Genomic DNA, 25,991 nt, shown 5'->3' with positions numbered 1-25,991 from the left:
TGCTGGGGACATCGGTACGCCTATCCTGCCAATTAATTTGCAGGATTTTGCGGAGGCAGCGTTGGTGGTACTTCTCCAGTGCTTTGAGGTGCCTACTGTACAAAGTCCATGTCTCTGAAGCATATAGGAGGGCGGGTATCACTACTGCTCTGTAGACTATGAGCTTGGTGCCGGGTTTGAGGTCCTGGTCTTCAAACACTCTTTTCCTCAAGCGACCGAAGACTGCACTGGCACACTGAAGGCGGTGTTGTATTTTGTCATCGATGTCTGCCCTCATTGACAGGAGATTCCCAAGGTATGGAAAGTGGTCCACGCTGTCCAAGGTCTTGTCATGGATCTTGATGTTCAGGGGGCAGAACTGTGTGGCGGGGACAGGTTGTAGAGAACCTTTGTCTTACTGATAGTTAGTGTAAGGCCCATGCTCTCGTATCATTCAGTGAAGATGTCAACGATGGTTTGGAGTTCGGCCTCCGAGTATGCACAAACGCAAGCGTTGTCTGCGTACTGTAATTCTCTACCCCAGAGAGCTGTGGAGGCTGGGTCATTAAATATATTTAAAGTGGAAAGAGGCAGACTTTGAAGGATAAGAGAGTCCAGGGTTATGGGGAGAGGGCAGGAAAGTGGAGTTGAGGCCAAGATCAGATCAGCCATGATCTTATTGAATGGCGGAGCAGGCTCGAGGAGCCAGATGGCTTACTCCTGCTCCTATTTCTTATGTTCTTATATACAACTTTGGCAAGCTACACATTGCTACTAAAACAGGAGAGCTGGAACTGTCACAGAGGCCTTGAGGTATTTAAAACAGCACAAAAGAGATAAATCCAGAATACTATCTCAGGATAATCCACCAGGGACGGGGGCGGGGATTGGGGAAGAGAAACTAGGTCAAAACTTAGGACTGATTTCAGGAGTGATTGACACATGGACTGGATTTCCAGACACGATAATGAAGTCAAAAACCTTGGAATCATTTTGGATGCTTTGATGGGGACACTGGGTGCTTTCTGATGACTGAGTGGATTTTCCTCGTCCATGTTGTCATGTATGTAATCTTTATGTAACAACACTGCAATACTGTATATACGTAAGAAATGCATACCTTGACCACAGGGGGTGAACTTATGGGAGACACTCCTCACCTGGTCACCCAGGTATATAAAGGGAGGTCACTTCTTGGTCCTGTGAATAAAGGTTCAGGTCATGGAGTGACCTTGTCCATATAATGTGCCTCGTGTGGATTTGTGGTATTGTGTAAGGACTTTACCTTGGCGATGAGAAACGGGAATCAGCGACCCACGAGAATGGCCAGATGAACGGTACTGTGTTGGTGAGGACTGGGACGATTTCATTGAGAGGCTCCAACAGAGTTTTGTCACAAAGGACTGGCTGGGAGACGCAGCGGCCGACAAGCGAAGGGCTCATCTGCTGACCAGCTGTGGACCTAAGACTTACGCGCTAATGAAAGACCTGCTAGCACCCGAGAAGCCGGCAGACAAAATCTTCGAAGAGCTCAGCAAACTAATCGGTGATCACCTCAAACCGGCGAGCAGCATACACATGGCCCGACACAGATTCTAGCGACGTCGGGAAGGACATGCATACCGGATTTCGTTGCGGACCTCCGGTGCTTGGCCAGCCTCTAAGTTCACAGACGCCTGCAGGGGGGAGATGCTAAGAGATTTCTTTATTGAGGGCATTGGTCATGCTGGGATTTTCAGAAAGCTAATTGAGACCAAGGACTTGACCTTGGGAGCGGCGGCATTGATGGCTCAGATTTTTATGGTGGGGGAGGAGGAAACCAAGATAATATACGCGCGCAATTCTGCCTCCAACGTGGCGATGGATCAGGGAGTCAATATCATAAACGCGACACAGAGCCCCGCAGGCAGGCAAGGGCAGTTTGAGACACCCCAGGCAGCAATAGACCCAAGAGTAATTCTCCAACAGAGACAGTGGCAGGTTGAACGGACATTTACGGCCCCCGCAGTGGACAATGCGGCCCGGGATGGGGCCATTGACACCCACTAACAGGGTGCTCAAGAGCAGTCAAAGGAATAATCAGTGAGGAATGCCTTGCAACAGCTCTTTTGTTCACAACAATGGGAATCTCAGTTCATGCTGGAGGTGTGGGGGCAGACATGCTGCCAGGACTTGCAGGTTTCAACAGTTTGCAGAAATTGTAACCTCAGTGGCCATTTAGCCAGAATGTGCAGAATGCCTGTAACCAGGCTAATATATGAGGCAGATGAACCAGATGAGGGGTCTGCGAGGCAGGATGACGCTTGGGGAAAGTCAATGGACGCTGAAGTTCAACGGGTTCATGTGCAAACATTCACAGCTCATATACCAAAGCGCCACCCATGATGATGAAAGTCCTATTAAATGGCATCCCTGTACGCATGGAGCTGGACACGGGGGCCAGTCAGTCACTCATGAGTGTTCAACAATTTGAAAAGCTGTGGCCACTCAAAGCCAGCAGACCCAAACTAGAACTCATTGAGACGCAATTACAGACGTACATCAAATAAATCATTCCAGTGCTGGGCAGTGCAATGTTGATGGTCACACACAATGGACCGGTGAACCGGCTGCCGCTCTGGATTGTCCCGGGCAATGGATCCTCACTGTTGGGGAGGAGCTGAGATGAACTGGAAATGGGGCGATGTGCACGCCATATCATCTGTGGAGTGAAGTTCATGCTCACAGGCCCTACAGCAATTTGAGTCACCATTTCAACCTGGCGTCGGGACGTTCAAAGGTACCAAAGTGGTGATACGCATCACCCCGGACGCCAGACCAGTGCACCACAAAGACAGAGCTGTGCCGTATGTGATGCAGGAGAAAATTGAGAGCGAGTTGGACCGGTTGCTGAGAGAGGGCATTATCTCGCCCGTTGAATTCAGCAACTGGGCAAGCCCCATCGTTCCCGTCCTAAAAACGGATGGCTCGGTCAGGATCTGTGGCGACGACAAGGCCACTATCAACCGGGTGTCCCTACAAGACCAATACCTGCTCCCGAGAGCGGAGGACCTTTTGCCACACTGGCAGGTGGCAAGCTGTTCACCAAGTTGGACCTCACTTCAGCCTACATGATCCAAGAACTGGCCGATGAATCTAAACTACTGACCACCATCACCACGCACAAGGGACTGTTTGTTTACAACAGGTGTCCGTTTGGCATTCGATCAGCAGCCGCGATTTTTCAAAGAAACATGGAAAGCCTGCTCAAATCCATCCCTGGAACAATCGTATTTCAGGACGATATCCTCATCACGGGTCGTGACACCGAGGAACACCTCCACAACCTGGAGGAGGTACTACGCCGACTGGACCGGGTAGGCCTGCGACTCAAGAAGTCTAAAGTGTGTGTTTTTGGCTCCCGAGGTCGAGTTTCTGGGCAAGAGGGTTGCTGCAGACGGGATTCGGCCTACCGAATCCAAAACGGAGGCGATTCGACGAGCGCCCAGGCCCTGCAACACATCGGCGTTGCGTTCATTTCTGGAACTCTTTAACTATTTCGGGAACTTTCTGCCGAACCTAAGCACATTGTTGGAGCCGCTACACGTGCTCCTGCATAAGGGTTGTGATTAGTTTTGGGGGGACAGTCAGGAACGGGCTTTTAATCGGGCGCGGAATCTACTTTGTTCAAATAAGTTGTTAACCCTGTACGACCCCGGTAAGAAATTGGTTCTGACATGTGATGCATCGTCCTATGCGGTTGGGTGCGTGTTGCAGCAGGGTAACGCTGAGGGCCAACTACAGCCTCCAGGTTGCGCTCTCAAGCTGAACGGGGTTATGGGATGGTTGAGAAGGAAGCACTCGCATGTGTCTATGGAGTGAAAAAGATGCATCAGTACCTTTTTGGCAGGAGGTTCGAATTAGAAACGGACCACAAGTCGTTAACATCCCTGCTGTCAGATAGCAAGGCCGTCAATGCCAATGCGTCAGCTCACATACAGCGATGGGCTCTCACGCTTGCTGCGTATGACTACACCATCCGGCACCGGCCCGGCACCGTAAATTGCGCTGATGCACTCAGCAGGCTTCCACTGACCACCACTGAGGGGGCAGTGGAGCAAAGCGCTGAGATGGTCATGGCTGTCGATGCCTTTGACAGCGCAGGTGCCCCCATCACAGCCCGCCAGATCAAAATGTGGACCAACAGAGATCCCCTCCTATCCTTGATTAAGAAATGTGTCCTGACTGGGGATTGGGCGCCCGCACACGGAGAATGCCCTGAGGAGGCCAGACCGTTTCACAGACGGATGGATGAGCTCTCCATTCAAGCCGACTGCCTACTATAGGGCAGCCGGGTAGTCATGCCCCAGAGGGGCAGGGAAGCATTCATCAGAGAACTCCACAGCGAGCACCCGGGCATCGTGCTGATGAAGGCCATTGCCCGGTCACATGTTTTGTGGCCAGGAATTGATTCAGACCTGGAACACTGTGTTCGCAGGTGCACGACGTGTGCCCAGCTAGGTAATGCCCCCAGGGAGGCCCCGCTTAGCCTGTGGCCCTGGCCCACCAGGCCATGGTCACGTATTCACGTAGACTACACGGGCCCATTCATGGGAAAAATGTTTCTCATTGTCGTTGATGCGTACTCGAAATGGATCGAGTGCATCATTTTGAATTCGTGCACGACATCCACCATCGTGGAGAGTCTGCGCGCGATCTTTGCGACCCTCTGCTTGCCAGACATCCTTGTTAGCGATAATGGCCCATGTTTCACAAGCTACGAATTCCGGGAGTTCATGTCGGGTAATGGCATTAACTATGTCAGGACAGCACCGTTCAAGCCAGCCTTCAATGGCCAGGCGGAACGTGCGGTCCAAATCATAAAGCAAGGCATGCTCCGGATTAAAGGACCCTCCCTTCAATGCTGCATATCGCGCCTCCTGCTGGTCTATAGGTCCCGACCGCACTCGCTCACGGGGGTCCCGCCCACGGAGCTACTCATGAAACAAACACTCAAAACTCGGCTGTCCCTCATTCATCCAGTCCTGTCCGACATTGTTGAGGGCAAGCGCCAATCCCAAAACGAGTACCATGACCGAAATTCAAGGGGGAGATGTATAGAAATTGATGACCCCGTATTTGCTCTCAATCACACTTTGAAGCCCAAATGGCTTGAGGGTACTGTAATAAACAAAGAGGGGAATAGGGTCATAGTCGTTAAACTTAACAATGGGCAGATATGCCGCAAGAATCTGGATCAAGTAAAAAAAAAGGTTCAGCATGGACACTGAGGAACCTGAGGAAGATCAGGAGTATTCACACCACCGTCAGTGAACGAGCAACAAGAACATTCAGCAGCATGCACAGTCCCTGTGGTCAGCCCGGACAGACCAGAATCACCACAGGTGACAGATACACATACCAAGGCTCAACAGCCAGGGCCTCAACTGCAGCGCTCCATGAGAGAGCACAAACCACCCGAAAGACTTAACCTATGATCCCAATAAGATGTTTAGGGGGAGGTGATGTCATGTATGTAACCTTTATGTAACAACACTGCAATACTGCATATACATAAGAAATGCACACCTTGACCACAGGGGGTGAACTTGTGGGAGACACTCCTCACCTGGTCACCCAGGTATATAAAGGGAGGTCCCACGCAGCGTCATGATTTCTTGGTCCTGTGAATAAAGGTTCAGGTCATGGAGTGACCTTGTCCATAGAATGTGCCTCGTGTGGATTTGTGGTATTGTGTAAGGACTTTACATATGTATCTTGCAATCCTCTATTTAATTATCCCACTGTCCTCTGAGCTCTGTGTAACTCCCTGCTAGCCATGTAGTCTCCCCAGCATAGCCCCATGGTTGTGAGTTATCCTCTAATTCAATGTTATGTATCTCATCCCAGTACACTGAAAACAGGCTTAATTTCTCTGCTTTTCTTTTTTGAATGTGAATCGTTGGCAATGTTGGTATTGTTTTTACAGGCCTGTCTAAAAATATTGCTGGAATTTGAAAGGTTGCCCTGTAGCGTTACGTACTATTCCATGAACTCATGTTCAGCTCCCTTGCACTGAAATATCTAAATCCTATTATGCGGATGAGCAAGTTCAGAGTAGAGGCTAGATGTTTTCCCACGGGTCGGGGGAAATTGAGGCCATGAAGGAGAATGTAAAGGCAATATGGGTGTGGATTGAATAAAGTAAACATGTAGAAATTTGCTGCAGCAGATAAGGAGTGCACTTTGAGCAATCATTCCTCCTTATCATAATCATAGCCGCAGTGGGAAAATGCTGCTTAGTTTACATAGATATTTGTTTAATATTTAATGTGCATTACTAACGTCAATAGGAAAGAAAGATTTTTTTTAAATGCATTAATACTCGTGTTTGATTTTCCCATTTTTCCACCTATTGTGGACTCCCTGGGCAACAGCGAAAGCGAGGTCGGGAAGCAACTGGCAGGACTTATATAAAGGTAGTGTAGAGCTCCCTCTGATTTTCCTCTTCTCCCAACAGGAGGCATTTGGTCTCTGTTGGTTATATGTTCTACGATTGAGCTTTCTCTCAGGTTCACAGTGAAAAGGCTGTCGTTCTAGAGGTAGACCCAGCTCTTCTATGAATTGAAACCTGCTCTTTATCACTGTTTGATACATCAGAGAATTCATTGACTTCCCACAAAGCTTCACTTCAAAAGGCATAATATACTTGAATGAAGGGACCGAGTGTAATGTAGCCAAATTTGCTGATGATACAAAGATAGTTGGAAAAGCAAATTGTGAAGAGGACACAAGGGGGCCGAAATTGCCCCCCGCCCGAAACAGGGTGCACGCATCCCGTTTCAGTGGTTTTTACCGCAGCTGTGGTTGTGGTTCCCTCTTGAGCGAAATTCCGCTCTTTGTTGGTTTTTTAAATTCGGATCCGGAAGTCACTTAATGGAGTCAGTGACTACACGAGAGGGGCAGCTACGCGGCGGTGGCAACACCTGAGGTGCAGAAGCTGGGGGCAGTGCGGAGTGACTGCCGCGATTACATCATCACGACGCCGCGTCACCACGGCTCTCCCCGTCACTTAAAGGGGAGAGCCTTCACAATTTTAAAACTTCGGTCCACTGGGCCACCAGGGAGGGTTTCGGCTGGACCAGCGGCCAGGCACCCAAGAGAGGATGCCAGGCTGCCTATTGGCCTGGCTGAACCCGGGGGGCATAAATGTCGGGCCTTCATGGCAGTCGGCCGACAAAATAAAAAAGGGAAGCCACACCGCCATTGCAGAAGGCCACCGGAAAAAAAATAGGTTTTGGGACCGCCGGGTAGGCCGAAGATTTTCAGAGGGGTATGTCGCGGTCGGGGGGGGGGGTAGATCGGCGGTGCACACGGTGCTGATGCACTTAACATGGATCGGTAGCAGCGGAGCGGTGGGGGGATCGGGGCACCGCCAGAAAACCTCAGAAGGGCAATTGGGCTATCAGCAGCCATTCTACGAAAAGTCGGCCTCCACTCTGCAGCGTGGCCGCCGATTTGCGGTGATAACAGATCTTAAGGAAAGGGGCAATTTCGGCCCCAAAAGTCTGCAAAGGGAGAAAGACAGGCTAAGTGAGTGGGCAAACATTTGGGAGATGGTGTATAATGTGGGAAAATGTGAGGTTATCCACTTTTGTAGGAAAAACAAAAAAGCAAATTATTATTTAAATGGAGAGATTACAAAATGCCGCAGTACAGTGGGCTCTGGGAGTCCTTGTACATGAAACACAAAAAGTTAGCATGCAAGTACAGTAAGTAATTAGGAAGGCAAATGGAATGTTGGCCTTTATTGCAAGGGAGATGTCGTATAAAAGTAGGGAAGTCCTGCTAAAACTGTACAGAATATTGGTGAGACCACACCTGGAGTACTGCATACAGTTTTAGTCTCCTTATTTAAGGAGGGATATACTTGCATTGGAGGCAGTTCAGATAAGGTTCACAATGTACAAATCTCTGGATAGTGGAGGAAAGGATGTTCCAAACATGGCCCTCATCCTGATGGCCACCTTTGTGTGCGGCTGCATCAAGCTGTGCACAGACCCCCGGTACACAAACACCAAGTGTCACTACGTGCTGAGGTTTTACCTGTCCCTGGTGTTGCGAAGGATGGGCCTGGCCTTGCTGCCACGAAACGGTCCCACCAGCTGGACCATGCCTGTCCACCTGTCCTTCGTGGAAAAGTTTTTCACAAAAAATCCATTTTGACCACAAAGCCATAAAACAGTGGTCAGCACGCAAGGTCCTGGACGCCCTACGAAAGAAGGAGAGGGTGGACCCTGTCGGGTGGTTCCCTGAGCAGACTGTCGAACTCGTTTGGCAGAACATCTCATCGCCAGAGCTTTCACACAAGCACCAAGATGTAGCTTGGTTGGCAGTGAGGAGGGCCCTACCGGTCAGAGCATTCATGCACAGCCGGCGTCTCAGCAGCACGGCACGGTGCCCCCCCGAGTTGGCTGCAGGGCGGACAAGACTGTCACCCATCTCCTTTAAGATTGCGCCTTTGCAAGGCAGGTCTGGAAAGAGATGCAGTGGTTGCTGTCAAGGTTCATCCCGAGCAGCTCCGTAACACAGGACTCTGTGCTCTACGGGCTATTCCCAGGGACACACACCGAGACAGACATCACCTGCTGCTGGAGGGCCATCAACTCGGTGAAAGACGCACTTTGGTCTTGCCGAAACTTGCTGGTCTTCCAGAGTAAGGAGATGTCCACGTCTGCGTGTTGCAGACTGGCGCAATCCAAGATCCAGGACTACGTGTTGTGGGACGCACTAAAAATTGGTGCAGCCGCCGCAAAGGCACGGTGGGGAAGAGCCACAGTTTAAAGCCCTTCCGCCACGGTAAACCCAGGGGATGGAATCAGTATAAAACTCCCCTCGGGCTGCAATGGTAAACCTTTTGTATACATAGAGCACCATGATCTGCAAACACCTATGTAGTGCCATGTATAATGCAAGTTCTGTTGCGTAATGCACGTTGAAAAGAAATGTAACTGTACCCTCACTGTGTACCGTATGGTGACACATGTAATGTAACTTGATGAACGTACCACAATGTATCCTGGTTTGTATGAATCGTACCTTGAAATGTAAAGTAAAGAAATGTACTGAACGGAACTGCGGTCAGCATCCAAATGTAATGTATGGAATTGCTGACCGCATCCAAATGTACTGAACTGCTTTCGAATGTATTGTGCAAATTTTTATATGAGTAAAGTATATTTTGAAATTTAAAAAAAGTTCAGATAAGGTTTACTAGGTTGATTCCTGAGATGAAGGCGTTGTCTTATGAAGAAAGGTTGAGCAGGTTGGGCCTATACTCATTGGAGATGCAGAGAGGATGTTTCCCCTCGTGGGGGAATCTAGAACTAGTTTCAGAATAATGGGTCGCCCATTTAAAACTGAGATGAGGAGGAATTTCTTCTCTCAGACAGTCGTGAATCTTTGGAATTCTCTACCCCAGAGAGTGGTGGAGCCTGGTTCTTTGAATATTGAATATATTTAAAGTGGAAATAGGCAGAATTTTGAACGATAAGGGAGTCCAGGGTTATGGAGAGTGGGCAGGAAAACTGAGTTGAGGCCAAGATCAGATCAGCCACGATCTTATTGAATGGCGGAGCAGGGTCGATCGTCCAAATGTTCTTATACTACTCTGCCAGACTTGTGTATTTGGGCTAAAATGACAAGTAAATTTATTTGACAAAAGATTAATCACACAGAGGCACAAACACACAGCAAGAAACGAGCAACACAACACTTCATTGCTGCTTCAGAACAATGAAGGGTGCAATGTCCTTAGAAGTCCATTTAGCTAAGTTTTGAATTGAGTCTCTGATGAGATGTTGCAAGGACAATTGACACCATCCACTATTACAGCACAGTGCTGTAACCATTCTATAATTCTATGCACCCTTTACCTGTCTTAACATGGAAAAAGCCAGAGTTGTCTGGCAATATAAAAGCAGGTTTACCTGGTTCTGCATCTGACCATATTGGATCGCCCAGGTGGGAGGAGCCACTCAACAATAAAAGCCCACCCGATTTCCCCTCCTATTTAAATTGATGGCTCCTTCAGGAGTGTTTATTCTTCCCCGCCTGATTTTCCTGTATTTACTGTGCCCTGGCAATCCAGTAGCTCCAGGTGCAGGAACAGGAAAATCTGTCCCAATGTGCAGCAACCTAAAGGAGGCAAGCTTCTCCATCCACAGAGCCTACGGTGTACAGCCATGTACCGTACGCATTGCAACACCGCACAAACAGCAAGCTTTTTTTTAAGGACAGGATGTTGGGCAATGAATTGTTTTTCGTTTGGTATCCTTGAAAACCGCAGTCACAGACTGCATGGGGCAAACTTCCTTTTTTTTTAAACTGAGCTTTGAAACTGAGTGCGTCCTGTAAGTTCCTGTGATGAAGTGATGAGATATGATGTTGGCATACCTTGCAAATAAAAATACAGGACCAGTAAGAGCCTAACTCCATGCCTATTAATCCTAATACATTCTCCAAAGAAAGGAGGAAATGCATATTGAAAAATAGCCCAGCTAAGTGGATGGACAGCAGAGTCCCAGTCCCCAGTCTCGACTGACGTAATAACATTAAATAGAACCAGGAAGTGGACAGCATCTAAAAGAAAAAAGAGGTTAACATTTTGGTTATAAGCACTGGAAACTAGAAGAGGAGTGCACACCTTAATTGGATCGAACAAAACAAAAGGGAGAAGAGAAGACTATAACAGGTAGAAGTCAAGAATTAGGAAGGCTGATTCTCTTCATGAGTCGAATGAACAGCAAGCAGAGTTTAGAGAAAAGGTTAAAACAGGTGAATGATCTGCAACGATCATCTTAGGATGTTATGGACGGCATCAAAGGTCAATGGGAATCAGGGGAACATAATAAGAACATAAGAATTAGGAACAGGAGTAGGTCATCTAGCCCCTCGAGCCTGCTCCGCCATTCAACAAGATCATGGCTGATCTGGCCGTGGACTCAGCTCCACTTACCTGCCCGCTCCCCATAACCCTTAATTCCCTTATTGGTTAAAAATCTATCTATCTGTGATTTGAATACATTCAATGAGCTAGCCTCAACTGCTTCCTTGGGCAGAGAATTCCACAGATTCACAACCCTCTGGGAGAAGAAATTCCTTTTGGGAAAACTTTCCACTGGCTGGAGTCATGCCTAGCACAAAGGAATATGGTTGTGGTGGTTGGAGGTCAATCATCTCAGCCCCAGAACATCACTGCAGGAGTTCCTCAGGACAGTATCCTAGGCCCAAGCATTTTCAGCTGCTTCATCAATGACCTTCTCTCCATCATAAAGGTCAGAACTGGGAATGTTCGTTGATGATTTCAATGCTCAGTGCCATTCGCAACTCCTCAGATAATGAAGCAGTTCATACCCGCATGCAGCAAGACTCGGATGACATTCAGGCTTGGGGTAATAAGTGGTAACATTCGCGATACACAAGTGCCTGGCAATGACTATCTCCAACAAGAGAGAGCCTAACCACCGCCGCATGACATTCAATGGCATTACCATCGCCGAATCCCCCACCATCAATATCCTGGGGGTCATCATTGACCAGAAACTTAACTGGACCAGCCACATAAATACAGTGTCAACAAGAGCAGGTCAGAGGCTGGGTATCCTGCAGCGAGTGTCTCACCTCCTGACTCCCCAAAGCCTTTCCACCATTTACAAGGCACAAGCCAGGAGTATAATGGAATACTCTCCACTTGCCTGGATGAGAACAGCTCCAACAACACTCAGTAAGCAGGACAAAGCAGCCCGCTTGATTAGCACTCCATCCACCACTTTCAACAGTCATTTCCTCCACCACCGGCACATCGTGACTGTAGTGTGTACCATCTACAAGATGCATGGCAGCAACTCGCCAAGGCTTCTTTGGCAGCACTTCCCAAACCCACGACCTCTACCACCTCCAAGTTCCCCTCCAAGTCACACACCATCCTGACTGGGAAATATATCGCTGTTCCTTCATCATCGCTGGGTCAAAATCCTGGAACTCCCTCCCTAACAGCACTGTGGGAGTGCCTTCACCACACTGACTGCAGCGGTTCAAAAAGGCAGTTCACCACCACTTTCTCAAGGGCAATTAGGGATGGGCAATAAATGCCAGCCTTGCCAGCGATGCCCACATCCCATGAACAAATAAAAAAGGGCACCAAAGACGCACACACACTCACACAGAAAAAGTATGATATTAGAAGGAATAAAAAGGAAGCAAAGAACTGCACACGCAGGAAATTTGAAACTAAAATAGAAAAACAGACCCAAAAACCCCAAGAGAGAAGGAACAAAGCAAGATCCCAGGGCTTAAAATGTTTGCGAGTGTCTTCAGTTACAGTTCATGGGAAAGTGACTGTGGAATGCCAGCTTGAAATCAGAATGGTGGAAGAATAAAGCAAGGTATCCTGAATGAAAAAGTACTCCAAAAAGCACACGAGGAGAGGGGGAAGATGTGCTTGGTGGTGAGATCACGTAGATGGCGGAAATAGCAGGAAATCATCTGGCAGCATCGATGCCTGTGTGGTGGAAGGTGAAAACACAGAAGACCTTGTATTGTAAGAGGAAGGAGAATAGAGGTATGGGAAATGAGGCAGATATACTCAAGAAACCTGTTAACCACTGGCAGTGGAAAATCTTGGTTGAGGGAAATAAAGATGGAATTTCAGAAGCTCTGGTGTGGAAAGTGGTGTCATCAGAGCAGATACAATAGAAACAAAGAAACTGGGAGAAGTAGGATGAGAAGAGCATTTATAATTTATAGTCTATTTCTGAGGAGAATCTATTTCCAGTGATGGAGAGAGGGAAGTCTCAGAACTGGACCAAGTAAAGCTGAGGAATGAGTAGAAATTGAAAATGTTGTCAATGAAATTCTCAAGTTCAGAGTGAAAGCAGGAAATGGTAACAACACAGTCATCAATGAAATGGAGGAAATATCAGGGAGATGCCAGGGAGGGATCCTGAGCAGGATTGAAACAGAGAGCTGATACTTTTTTATTTCCATTTTCTCAGTGTCTTTTAGGACTGTTTTTTGTTTGGTTTTGCCTTTTGCTCAATTTTTTCCCCTACATTTACATGTCCTAATACCAAAAATATGTAGAGAATGTTTATGCAGAAACAAAGATAACCACAACATCACTGGAACGCTGAGTGCAATTGAAACCTTTACATGATGTCAATAGAACGGAACATTGAAAAAATGGAATGTGTCTCACTATGCAAAGAACTAGGTTGCTAAGTGCAAGATGGATGGGGAAAGAGATAAGCATGGCTGGCGGTTTCAGTTTGTGACTCCTTTCGAGGTGATAGTGCCATTGAAGGAGCATTACTGAACTGGATGTACAATCTGTAATATCAGCATCCCCTGCTGTTGTATATCACATCAAAGAGCCTTGAACCATCACTGTTGAGGGCTCAGTGTATTTGAGTGGGGCACAAGCTGGTATCTCACTTGGGCTCCCTGCCTTCATGGATTAGGTTGTTGAAATGACATCCTGGCTCTGAAATCCTAAACTTCAATCTACAACATCTTGTTGCCGCTTCATGCACCTGCTGATCTAACTGACAGATTGATGAAGATCTGGAAGTTGTACCAACCCTTCCATCATAACGGAATACAAGGCACAACCAGCTGCCTCTGATTGGTGAGGTTATACAACACACATTTGGGATCTCCAAAACATCTGCCAGCCCTGGCCAGAGCTCCCTGGAAAGTAGGCACCCTGTCAGATAAAGCCACAAGACAGAGCACTTTGAAGTGATACCTCTGTGTCTAAAACTCTTCCTAAGCTTGATCACTGCTCCATGTTGGCTGTCACGTTCCTCCTAAGCAAACTGCAGTGTAGCTACATGTTAGCACAGCGTAGTATTCATGCCAGAGAGGGAGCTGCTCACATTCCTCAACCTTTGATCCATCATACTATGCACCTAATTAATCGCACAAAGGATGTCCTGCTCTCACACCACACTCCTACGTGGAACCCCAGCCAGCTACTTCGTGTAACCTGCAATCCAGTCACCCTCTTTGCTGCTGTTGCTCTCCTGCTCCAGCACGTGCTGCTCCCTGGAGTGGTATGCCGCCACGCTGCTCCTTCCACTCACCGGCCAACTCTGATGGTGCTCACAGGCCGGGGCTGCACAGACTGCTGGACTGGATTGGACGTCACCAAGATCCAGGTCGCTGATTGGAGCATGGGTAGGTACTGCAGGAGCGGCGAGGTCGGAGCGAAGGAGCGGCGAGAGAGTGTAGCGGGACATGAACGGGGCCAAGGAGAGGTGCGAGTTCGGGGCGCAGAAGAGGCGTGGGCCCAGGGCAGCAAGGGCCAGCCCACACTGCGATGTGTGTGCGCACTAGGTCCGTGCAGCAGAGCTGGTCTCCAGTCGTCTTGGATAACCCTTGCCACTGGACCAAGGCCTAGCTCTGTCAAGCCCGTTTGGTGGCTGATGTGTAACAGCCACCTCACGTTAAAAAAATCCATGAACAGGCATCTTCCACCCTTCAAGCTTTAGTTCGGGACCTGGAATACTAGGTCCTTCATTGAAACACCTGTGAACTTTTTGGCGTGGAAGCAAGTCATCCTCGACTCGAGGAACTGCCTATGATGATGATGTTACCTGCACCCCATTGACTCACAGCTGAGGAATCAAATTCACTTTCGATCAAGGGAACGGCAATGTTAGGAGTGAACCAGTACCATATGTAGGTACAGGTGCCTCCAAGCCCAAGGGTTGGAGAGGTGGCTGAGGAGATGACTGATACAGTAATGATTGCGTTTGCTGTGGTGTATTGTGATGTGGGCTCAGCTTGTCCAAATTCATCTACACTGAGTGAAGGGTAGATATTGGCATCATATTAGCATGACATCAACATTTTATGCTCTATTAACATTAGCAGATCTGCTTTGGCATAGCTTATGGCAAGTTCGAATTGACACTATTCTGGGATGGGGAAGGGTTCATACTGCCACTGAGAGGATTTGGACAGACGTTTGTGAGGGCTGTGCTCAGAGACAGTGAAATAATTGATTTTTTAATTGGATCCTGGAAAACAAGTAGTCACTAAAATTCTGCAGGGGTTCTTCTGCTCTCCTCCTGATATATCAGGAGAACCTGCTTGGAACTTTGGGACCAAAGTGTTTTCATCACCCACTATAAGTAAACAAAGAAATAAACTTGTTCTCCTCACACACCACAGTTAAATAAATGTGAGCTATATTTACATAAACAACCCCTTGAATTGGGGTTGCCAACCTTCACGGATTGCCCGGAAATCTCCTGGAATTGATGATTGATCTCCTGGGCACAGCCATGAGCAACCCGGGAGAAAGCTCTGCTCCACGACAGCCACAGACTGTGTGTGTGTGTGGTGGGGGGGGGGGTAGTCATCGTTCCTTATAACTGAGGAACATTTGTGGGAATCTGACTATGACCACTACCCCCCGGAGATTGCCTGGGGAAAGAGTAGATCCTGGGAACAGGCAGTGAGAAGAGAAGGCTGCGGGCTACGGAACTTCCAAGGAACCATGGGCTCAGCCCCAATTCCATAACAACATGTTCAAGGGAATGGTGGAATTCGAGTCTGACTTTCAGAGTTCATGCTTTATGTCCTTTTTGATGTTTTTTGTACAAAAAAATCAATTTGCAACCAATATTTGCACCTTTGCAGCCCCAATAATGGTTCCCTGGCTTTATTTATATGGGCCCTCTCCAGCTTTCCATTTAATCGTATTTAACCAATCATATTTGACAATAGATGAAGTATTCATTTCAGCCAATCATTAATTTTTTGCCGCATGTGTATGTGATGGCACCTGTTACAAATATTCCAGACCATCATTGCCTCACAGGGTAACCTCAGTTGATGCAGTTCTCTGTTGATCCACGTTGTTCGTATGCCAGACATGAGACTCCCAAAGCAAGCGCTCTACTCGGAACTCCTTCATGGCAAACGAGCCAAAGGTGGGCAGAGGAAATGTTACAGAGACACCCTCAAAGCCTCCCTGATAAAGTGCAACATCCCCACTGACACCCAAGAGTTCCTGGCCAAAGACCGCCCTAAGTGGGGGAAGTGTATCCGGGAGGGCGCTGAGCACCTCGAGTTTCATCACCGAGAGCATGCAGAAATCAAGCGCAGGCAGCGGAAAGAACGTGCGGCAAACTAGTCCCACCTACCCTTTCCCTCAATGACTATATGTCTCACCTATGACAGAAACTGTGGCTCTCGTATTGGACTGTTCAGCCACCTAAGGACTTATTTTAAGAGTGGAAGCAAGTCTTCCTCGCTTCCGAGGGACTGCCTATGATGATGATGTTGCCCCTTGGCTTGGCAATTGATTGCAATCTTCTCTCTGCTGGTTTCCATTGAACTCCTTTCTCGACCTCTTGTCACGTTGTTTTGTTCATGCAGCCTTCTCTCAAGTTAAGGCCAGTTGCAAATATTGCTCCACAATCTGCTTTACCTCATGCACCGTAAATCTGGGCTCTCTCTCCGTGACAATTGCTGATTAGATCTGCTAGTAAAATTCTCACACGATGACTTATTTCGGTGAGTATTGTAGCTGTGTGATTGTCTTTTCCCACCACTTATTTTCACCCTCCAATCTCTCCTGAAAACATGTTGGGATATAGTTTGGAGCAGTGGTCACCTTCCCGTACCTCACCCAGTGGCTGGGATTGGGAAAGGAACCCTAGCCAGTTTTCCACTCCCTAACATAGTTTTTTTTTTTAAAAAGACCCTTTGTAGCTGCCCTTACTCTGAGATCAGCCAATGAAGCACAGACCAGGGATCGAACATGGGCCTGCCAGGTATAGCTCAGCTACTCACTGGATGAACATGTTCAGCCACTAGTCACGACTGACTGTCGTATAGCTGGCATTGGGTTAAGTTGCCCTGTATCGTAATATGTGGCATTCACAGCAAAACATATGAACTTAATGCTGTATGACTGTCTATAAAATGCTGTAGCATGGGCTAGTCTGATAGAAACCCTCTGAATAATTTCTCCATACTATATGTTTTATATGTGTTATAGGTTCATGAGCTCGAACAGCTTGCTCAAGAACATTTCCATTACTCCTTAGGAGTATTGCTACAGTGCATGGTATATTATCTCTTTCAAATATTCTGCAGTTACATTTCTTTGTGTAATTGTATTTCAAGCCATCCCTTGTTAGATTTCTTTAGAAGTTCCTGGAAATCGATATTTGTATGTGGGCTTCCAATCCTAATGGTTCACATCTTACTGTGCAGAACAAGTCCATCTGAGCTGATGTGATGGGATTGGCTTCATTTAGTGTCCTAGCTTGCTACACTGTACAAGAACCCTTCCCCCGAATTTCAGACCCAATTAGGAATGGGAAGCATAAGAGCTCAGCCTAGTGAATGCACGACAGAGGCTATGAAGTAAGGTCTCTGTGCTGTTGGGGGATTAGCATTTACTTTCATGCCAAACCAATAAACTGGAACCTGGAAGTAACGAAGCCTGAAGTGATTTGTCATCTTCCATTTACCAGATTCAAGTTGAGGTATTTTCCCCCGCAGTGAGATGAATATGTGCCAGCATTGAGGCATTATCGCTTCTCGGCCTCTTGGCTAAGATCATGCGTAACTGACCTGACAGGGGAGTAACCATGACCCCAACGTGGTTCTCCCTGGATCAGGAAGGTGGTTCTCCTATGCTTTTTGGAAATAGGTGGTGTGTGGGGTTGCTGACCCATCCACCTCCATGGCACGAACCTGGTATTGCAGTACTTCCAGGAACGGTGCTTGGGCTCTAGGCCTTTTGGCTAAGAGCATTAGCGCAGGGTGATCCTTGATGTGTGCAAGGTGACCTCTGGCGTTTGTGATCTGACAAAGAATTGGAAAGATTGGCTACGATTAAAAAAAAATTTAGTAAAGAGCAGAGTTGCATAGTAGTAATTTGAATGTTTTGAACCCATAGGGACCACTTACCTCCATTTGACTGCTGAATAATGAATGTTTTGTTGCATGTTTGGCCCGGTGGAGGATGGCTGAGTACAATTTGCAGCAGTCATAGAGCATTTAGACTAAAGCCTAGTGTTGTGGTGTCATTAAAGAAGAAACACCATCTTCCTGGAAATGCTTTGCTTAATTATGGGTGTGGCGGGGGGCGGTGGGGGAAGGGAGTAGTGGAGAGCCATTGTATCATTACATCATATACCAAGTGACGGAGTGGTGCCTCTTAACTTGGTTTGACTCGTTGTCACTTATTTGTGGACACACGGAAAAAGATTAGCAAATACTTCATCACGATTAAAAGGAAATCATTTTAAAAAACGTAAACATTTTCCCTCAGAATTTGCCCAGTATCTCTTCGTTCTTTCTGCCAAATGTGTCAGCTATGGCTCAGTGGGTAGCACACTCACCTCTGAGTCAGAAGGTTGTGGGTTCAAGTCCCACTCTCGGGACTTGAGCACAAAAATATCTAGGCTGACGGTGCAGTGCTGAGGGAAGCGCTGCACTGTCGGAGGTGCCGTTTTTTGGATGAGATGTTAAACCAAGGTCCCGTCTGCTCTCTCAAGTGAATGTAAAAGATCCCATGGCACTATTTCAAAGAAGAGCAGGGGAGTTATACCTGGTGTCCTGGCCAATATTTAACCCTCAATCAACATAACAAAAAACAGATTATTGATCATTATCACTGTTATGTATGTAAACTTGTATATACCTTGTACAGCCACCAGAGGGCTCATCCCCTAGAGTCCCAAGGGATCCCACAATCCCTTGGGAGCACAGGTAGTTAAGGAGGCCTCACAGCTTGGAGAGGCACTCTGGAGACCGGCAATAAAAAACTAAGGTCACACTTTACTTTGAGCCCACAGTATCCAGTCAGACTCTTTATTCATACATAACAATCACATTGCTGATGTGGGAGCTTGCTGGTGCGCAAATTGGCTACCGCATTTCCTACATTACAATAGTGACTACACTCCAAAAGTACTTAATTGTCTGAAAAGCGCTTTGAGACCTCTGGTGGTCGTGAAAGGCACTATATAAATCCAAGTCTTTTATCTTTTTCTTTCAACACAATACCATGATTGATTAGCAGACAGCTAGGTGAGCACTCTTCAAGACTGGTATCAATATTCCCACCATTGACTAAATAGGAGGGTTTGCACAATGGAATGTCCCTCAATGAGCGGGACAGTGAACACGAGCAGAAAACCCGAAAGTTTCCCACCTCGCCCCCAAAAACACTAATCCTTGGGATCGTTGTTATTCCCATTACCAGCCCAGCTGTGATCAGCGAAGTCACAAAGGACCAGTGATCAATCTGGAACTTTCCTGGTCTGTCTGCCTTATTGTGTGCTACATTTACCCACTGAACCACAATAGAAGTATAAAGAAAACACAGAGGTAGCAGATAAGCTCAGCTAACTAAAAACATTAGAAAAAGTAAAAGAGCAGGAACTGCTGCTGTTTAAAAGGAGCCCGCGACAGTCAAACAAACCCAGAGAAAAATCAGGGACATCATAAACGGCGATGGATCTGGAGGAAATTGAGCCAAGTATTTAATTTACTATACACTTTAAAAAATGTTTAACTATAAATAGTTAAATTAAAATTAAGAACAATACCGAGACGAGCGGCTGGAGATAGAGGTAGGCTCGAGACCACACAAGAGAAGCATGAGGAGTTGGGGATTGGTGAGGAGTTGGGGATTGTTTTTTTTTTTAAGTCTCGAGTTTATTTTTGTTAAGTTAGTTAATAGTCCATTAAATAGAGGCATGGCAGGCCAACTCAGTCCCGTGGAATACATATCTTCTGCCATGTGGGAACTCCAGGACAGCCACATGTGCAGGAAGTGTTGTCAGCTGGAGGAGCTCAAGCTCCGGGTTTCGGAGCAGCTGGCGTCACTGCGGTGCATCCATGAGGCGGAGAGCTACGTGAATAGCATGTTTCAGGATGTGGTCACCCCGCAGCTTAAGGGTGTGCAGGCAGAGAGGGAGTAGGTGACTGCCAGACAGACAAGGAGGATCAGACAGGTAGTGCAGGAGTCCCGAGTGCATCTCACTCTAAAAGGTATTCAGTTCTAAATACTGGTGAGGACGATGGTTCCTCTGGGGAGTACAGGCAGAGCCAAGTCCACGGCACCACGAGTGGCTCAGCTGTACAGGGGGAGAAGAGGAAGATGGGGAAAGCAATAGTGATAGGGGATTCAATAGTTAGAGGAACAGACAGGCGTTTCTGTGGATGCAAATATGATTCCAGGATGGTATGTTGCCTCCTGATGCCAGGGTCAAAGATGTCATTGAACGGCTGCAGAACATTCTGAGGGGGGAGGTAGTGGTCCATATCCGTATCAACCACAGATAGAAAGAGGGATAAGGTCCTTCAAGCAGATTTTAGGGAGCTAGGAAAGAGATTAATAAACAGTACGCAGAAGGTAGTAATCTCTGAATTGCTCCCGGTACCTCGAGCTAGTGAGTATAGAAATAGCAGGACAGAGCATGGATGGAAAGATGGTGCAGGAGGGAGGGCTTTAGACATCTGAGACATTGGGACCGGTTCTGGGGGAGGTGGGACTTATACAGGCTAGACCGGTTGCACTTCAGCAGAGCCAAGACTAATATCCTCGCGGGGGCAGTTTGCTAGTGCTGTTAGAACATAAGAAATAGGAGCAGGAGTAGGCCATACAGCCCCTCGAGCCTGCTCTGCCATTTAATACGATCATGGCTGATCCGATCATGGACTCAGCTCCACTTCTCTGCCCGCTCTCCATAACCCCTTATTCCCTTATCGTTTAAGAAACTGTCTTAAAGAGTGACCATAATATGGTGGAATTCTGCATTAGGATGGAGAATGAAACAGTTAATTCAGAGACCATGGTCCAGAACTTAAAGAAGGGTAACTTTGAAGGTATGAGGCGTGAATTGGCTAGGATAGATTGGCGAATGATACTTAAGGGGTTGACTGTGGATGGGCAATGGCAGACATTTAGAGACCGAATGGATGAACTACAACAATTGTACATTCCTGTCTGGCGTAAAAATAAAAAAGGGAAGGTAGCTCAACCGTGGCTATCAAGGGAAATCAGGGATAGTATTAAAGCCAAGGAAGTGGCATACAAATTGGCCAGAAATAGCAGCGAACCCGGGGACTGGGAGAAATTTAGAACTCAGCAGAGGAGGACAAAGGATTTGATTAGGGCAGGGAAAATGGAGTACAAGAAGAAGCTTGCAGGGAACATTAAGGCGGATTGCAAAAGTTTCTATAGATATGTAAAGAGAAAAAGGTTAGTAAAGACAAACGTAGATCCCCTACAGTCAGAATCAGGGGAAGTCATAACGGGGAACAAAGAAATGGCAGACCAATTGAACAAGTACTTTGGTTCGGTATTCACTAAGGAGGACACCAACAACCTTCCGGATATAAAAGGGGTCAGAGGGTCTAGTAAGGAGGAGGAACTGAGGGAAATCTTTATTAGTCGGGAAATTGTGTTGGGGAAATTGATGGGATTGAAGGCCGATAAATCTCCAGGGCCTGATGGACTGCATCCCAGAGTACTTAAGGAGGTGGCCTTGGAAATAGCGGATGCATTGACAGTCATTTTCCAACATTCCATTGACTCTGGATCAGTTCCTATCGAGTGGAGGGTAGCCAATGTAACCCCACTTTTTAAAAAAGGAGGGAGAGAGAAAACGGAATTATAGACCGGTCAGCCTGACCACAGTAGTGGGTAAAATGATGGAATCAATTATTAAGGATGTCATAGCAGTGCATTTGGAAAATGGTGACATGATAGGTCCAAGTCAGCATGGATTTGTGAAAGGGAAATCATGCTTGACAAACCTTCTGGAATTTTTTGAGGATGTTTCCAGTAAAGTGGACAAGGGAGAACCAGTTGATGTGGTATATTTGGACTTTCAGAAGGCTTTCGACAAGGTCCCACACAAGAGATTAATGTGAAAAGTTAAAGCACATGGGATTGGGGGTAGTCTGCTGACGTGGATTGAGAACTGGTTGTCAGACAGGAAGCAAAGAGTAGGAGTAAATGGGTACTTTTCAGAATGGCAGGCAGTGACTAGTGGGGTACCGCAAGGTTCTGTACTGGGGCCCAGCTGTTTACATTGTACATTAATGATTTAGACGAGGGGATTAAATGTAGTATCTCCAAATTTGCGGATGACACTAAGTTGGGTGGCAGTGTGAGCTGCAAGGAGGATGCTATGAGGCTGCAGAGTGACTTGGATAGGTTAGGTGAGTGGGCAAATGCATGGCAGATGAAGTATAATGTGGATAAATGTGAGGTTATCCACTTTGGTGGTAAAAACAGAGAGACAGACTATTATCTGAATGGTGACAGATTAGGAAAAGGGGAGGTGCAACGAGACCTGGGTGTCATGGTACATCAGTCATTGAAGGTTGGCATGCAGGTACAGCAGGCGGTTAAGAAAGAAATGGCATGTTGGCCTTCATAGCGAGGGGATTTGAGTACAGGGGCAGAGAGGTGTTGCTACAGTTGTACAGGGCCTTGGTGAGGCCACACCTGGAGTATTGTGTACAGTTTTGGTCTCCTAACTTGAGGAAGGACATTCTTGCTATTGAGGGAGTGCAGCGAAGATTCACCAGACTGATTCCCGTGATGGTGGGACTGACCTATCAAGAAAGACTGGATCAACTGGGCTTGTATTCACTGGAGTTCAGAAGAATGAGAGGGGACCTCATAGAAACGTTTAAAATTCTGACGGGTTTAGACAGGTTAGATGCAGGAAGAATGTTCCCAATGTTGGGGAAGTCCAGAACCAGGGGTCACAGTCTAAGGATAAGGGGTAAGCCATTTAGGACCGAGATGAGGAGAAACTTCTTCACCCAGAGAGTGGTGAACCTGTGGAATTCTCTACCACAGAAAGTAGTTGAGGCCAATTCACTAAATATATTCAAAAGGGAGTTAGATGAAGTCCTTACTACTCGGGGGATCAAGGGGTATGGCGAGAAAGCAGGAAGGGGGTACTGAAGTTGCATGTTCAGCCATGAACTCATTGAATGGCGGTGCAGGCTAGAAGGGCTGAATGGCCTACTCTTGCACCTATTTTCTATGTTTCTATGTCTATTTCTGTCTTAAATTTATTCAATGTGCCAGCTTCCACAGCTCTGAGGCAGCGAATTCCACAGGTCCACAACCCTCAGAGAAGAAATTTCTTCTCACCTCCGTTTTAAATGGGCGGTCCCTTCGATAGGCTCAAAGGCCTGGGTCTCAATACGTTAGAGAAGTGTAGACTTGGGGCGATGTTCCTGTAAGCGGTGTGGCCGCGCAGCGCTCTAGGGAACCCGCACAGCCGGCTTGCCGTCTTTTCAATACATAAACCACACATGCACGGTATTTTGAATGGCCTGCTCAGACCCTTAAAGATGCCGCGTAGGGCCAAACAATATTAGAGGGAACATTGCTTAGGGGTGATTTGATTTGAGATTCATAAGATGATGAAGGGATTAGCTTGTATTTGTGTAGACAAATTGTCTCAACTGGATAGGTTAGGGAGGACTAGGGGCCACACTCTCAATTACGTAAAGGCAGAACTAGGTTGGATGTTAGGCACTGGTTCTTTTCCCAGGGAATAGTGGAACAGTGGACAGGCTTCTGGCTCGTGCCATGAACGCTGATTGACTGCATTCCTTCAAGCGAGAGCTGGATCAGTTTCTGGCTGGAGCGGAGATCACCTCTTACAAAGGTAACCTTGTAACATTAATCACAGCCAGACTGATCTTCTGGAAGAGTTTCAGAAGTCTAAGGGGGTCAGAGAGGAATTTTCCAGATTGATTCCTTAATTGGCCTGGTTTTTTTTAATCTGGTTTGTCTCCCAGTACATTTCCTGGATTGTATGTTTTATGATACCTAAGGCATCACAACTGTATGGGGCAGGCTGTATGGACCTGTAGGCCTTTTTCATATGTTCATATGATAGGGTTGACCCCAAACAGCAATCACTGTAAAAAAAAAAATCCTAATAATCTCTAGCCTCACATAAGGTTTGACTGTCTTGACTAGTGACTATAGGCCAGTATTCTGAGTGTAATAATCACTCTTTCCCAAATGTGCCTTCATTTCAAGGTTACTAAAAATTCTGAAGGATTGCTAACTACTAAATCTAGTGTAGCATCTCTTCTAGTACCTGCTTCAAATGTTGTGTTAAGAATAAACCGTTACTTATCTCCGTGAAATTGTTATTGCCTCCCGCACTCCCTTGCGTTGTTCTGTCCATTTTACCTGTGGAAAATTGGACTCCCCCAATGATTATTTCATTATGATTTCCTACAGTCTGTTTTATTTGCCTAAACAACTGGGGAAAATGTTGGAATCAATTATTAAGGATGAAATAGCAGCGCATTTGGAAAGCAGTGACAGGATCGGTCCAAGTCAGCATGGATTTATGAAGGAGAAATCATGCTTGACAATTTCTGGAATTTTTTGAGGATGTAACTAGTAGAGTGGACAAGAGAGAACCAGTGGATGTGGTGTATTTGGACTTTCAAAAGGCTTTTGACAAGGTCCCACACAAAAGATTGGTGTGCAAAATCAAAGCACATGGTATTGGGGGTAATGTACTGATGTGGATGGAGAACTGGTTGGAGTGCTAGATTGTCGAGGTGCAGTCTGTTGGATGAGACGTTGAACCCAGGCCCCATCTACCTGTGCAGATAGATGTAAAAGATCCCATGGCAGTATTTGATGATGAGCAGGGGAGTTGTCCCAGTCTCCTAGCCAACGTTTATCCCTCCGCCAATGCTACCAACGTGCAATACTAACACCGATTTGTACCCATCGAGATAAGGAATGTTAGTGTTTGGGATTGGACTGTTTCCCATTTCAGCATCAAGTGCTTCCAGGTCAGGTATGCACAACCAGAGGTAAAAGAAAGTTCCCACTACTTTTCCACCCAAATAAGTGTCTCAACTCCGAGCTCCCAGTACTGCGCCAGTGGAACATTTTTTGTATTTTCCAAACCAGACATGTGGTGGCCTATGATGTGAGACTGCCAGTTTATGCACTGTAGACCTATGCTTTTCTGAACTGGATTGAGACTTTTCAATCCAATTTTCCATCAGACCATTACAGCCAGCAAAGATCTCCTCTGTCTGAGCAAAATTTGAACCCAGATCCAAAAAGTGAAAGGCACACTGAACCATCCAGTTCCCCACTGCCTTAATTTCTATATTGCACAATATATACAGATGAGAAAGGTCATTCAGCCCATTTTAGCTTGTAAATCTAGAACAACTCCATTGTCTCCCCATCATGGTATCCAGCTGCTTCTTCAATGATTCCAGGATGTTTGCCTGTATCTGGAATTACATTGTGTCTCCCCTTTCTTCTTGCCCCATGAAAACAATAATACAATAATCATCTAGTATTGCACAATTTATGATCCACATCTTATTATTGAATCACCTATCACTCATCCGTCTTCATCGATTTTCTTCCTTTACCTCTATCCCTTCATTTATTTCTTCACTTTATCCCTTACTTTCACTTCTATTACTGCTATGTCATTCTCTAGATTCTTATTACTGATTCCATCCTCAACACAGGACTCCAAAACCAAAATCTATCAGATGATTGCACTTACTTGTTAACTCCAGATGCTATACCCACTAACCCACCATGGTGATTAATCAAAGCCTGAAGTTTTCCAGTCTGAGTCTCTGCCTTCAGCTTAGCCACATTCTGCTCCAACTGCTTGGATTTGACACATACAAATTCCTGTATCTCCTCCCTAACTACCACATCTCACATTCCTGACACTTCAACCTTTCCTTATTCTCTAACCTGATTATTTTTTCAAGTTTCATCATCATCATCGAAATCGAGGAAGACTTGCTTTCACTCTAAAAGTGAATTCTTAGGTGACTGTACAGTCCAATACGGAAATTACAGTCTCTGTAACAGGTGGGGCAGACAATCGTTGAAGGAAAAGGTGGGTGGGACTGGTTTGCCGCACGCTCCTTCCACTGCCTGTGCTTGTTTTCTG

General features: G+C 46.7%; 1 pseudogene; it reads left to right on the top strand.

Annotated features, from left to right (window-relative positions):
* Window positions 1–17,572: 17,572 nt before the first annotated feature.
* LOC139256574 (U2 spliceosomal RNA) lies at window positions 17,573–17,773 on the top strand (annotated as a pseudogene).
* Window positions 17,774–25,991: the final 8,218 nt, after the last annotated feature.

The sequence above is a fragment of the Pristiophorus japonicus genome, unplaced genomic scaffold, assembly GCF_044704955.1.
Source record: "Pristiophorus japonicus isolate sPriJap1 unplaced genomic scaffold, sPriJap1.hap1 HAP1_SCAFFOLD_733, whole genome shotgun sequence".
NCBI classification, from domain to species: Eukaryota; Metazoa; Chordata; class Chondrichthyes; family Pristiophoridae; genus Pristiophorus; species Pristiophorus japonicus.
Note: the sequence above shows the minus strand (reverse complement) of the source record. Positions and strands in the feature narration are given on the sequence as shown.